Source organism: Crocodylus porosus, unplaced genomic scaffold (assembly GCF_001723895.1).
Source record: "Crocodylus porosus isolate Cpor-Errol unplaced genomic scaffold, CroPor_comp1, whole genome shotgun sequence".
NCBI lineage: Eukaryota > Metazoa > Chordata > Crocodylia > Crocodylidae > Crocodylus > Crocodylus porosus.
In genome coordinates this window covers 40684957-40686064 of record NW_017728911.1, presented here as the reverse complement: position 1 = coordinate 40686064, position 1108 = coordinate 40684957, and positions in this window count along the sequence as shown.

The following is a 1108-nucleotide window of genomic DNA, read 5'->3' as shown; positions in this document are numbered from 1 at the left end:
CGGCTGTACCCTGCACCATGGCCCTGCCGACACTGCCTTCAGGGCATGGCTTTCACTCACTGCTCCTCTCCTCATGGCACGGCTTTACCCCGTAACGTGGCTGCAGCCCTGGCCCTGCTCTTCTCAGGGCACAGCTCTACCCCACAACATGGCCGCGACTCTGGACCCGACGGCCCCATTCTCCTCAGGACGTGGCTCTACCCTGCACCATGGCTGTGGGCCCAGCCCCAGCCCCAGCCCTGCTCTCCTTGGGTTATGGCTCTAGCCTTCATGATGGCTGCAACCCTGGCCCTGGCCCTGGCCCTGGCCCTGGCCCCATTCTCCTCAGGGGGTGGCTCTACCCCGCAACATGGCTGTGGGCCTAGCCCCAGCCCAGCCCCACTTTCTTTGGGGCACGTATCTACCCCGCACTGTGGCTGTGGCCCCAGCCCCGGCCCCACTCTCCTCAAGGTGCAGCTCTACCCCACAATATGACTGTGGCCTGAGCCCCAGCCCCGCTCTCCTTGGGGCATGGCTCTACCCCACACAATGGCCACAACCCTGGCCCCATCCTGGCTCTCCTCAGGGAGCGGCTCTACCCTGCACCATGGCTGCAGCCCCACTCCCACCTGCCCCTCTCAGTCTGTTCTCCAAAAACTCTTTTTGGGAGGGGGGATTGCCATTTTAGAACCAGAAAAAAACCAAATCATACACTAAAACTCAAGCACCTACTATAACAGATTTTAATTTCATAGTTTCATAGTAGCTAGGGTCAGGAGGGACCTGATGAGATCATCTAGCCTGACCCCCTGCCACAGGCAGGAATGAATGCTGGGTTCACAAGACCCCAGACAGGTGATCATCTAACTTCTTTGAATTTGCCCAAGGGAGGGGCGAGGACCACGTCCCTGGGAAGCTGGTTCCATATTCTGGATGCCCTGACCGTAAAATATTGCCTCCTGATCTCTAACCTATTTTCTAAAGCTATTCTCCATCAGCTTATTACCATTGCTCCTTGTCACCCCAGGTGGTGCTGGGGAGAAAAGGGCTCTACCTATTTGCTGCTGATCTCCTCTGATGAGTTTGTAGGCAGCCACCAGGTCCCCCCTCAGCCTCCTCTTGCTGAGGC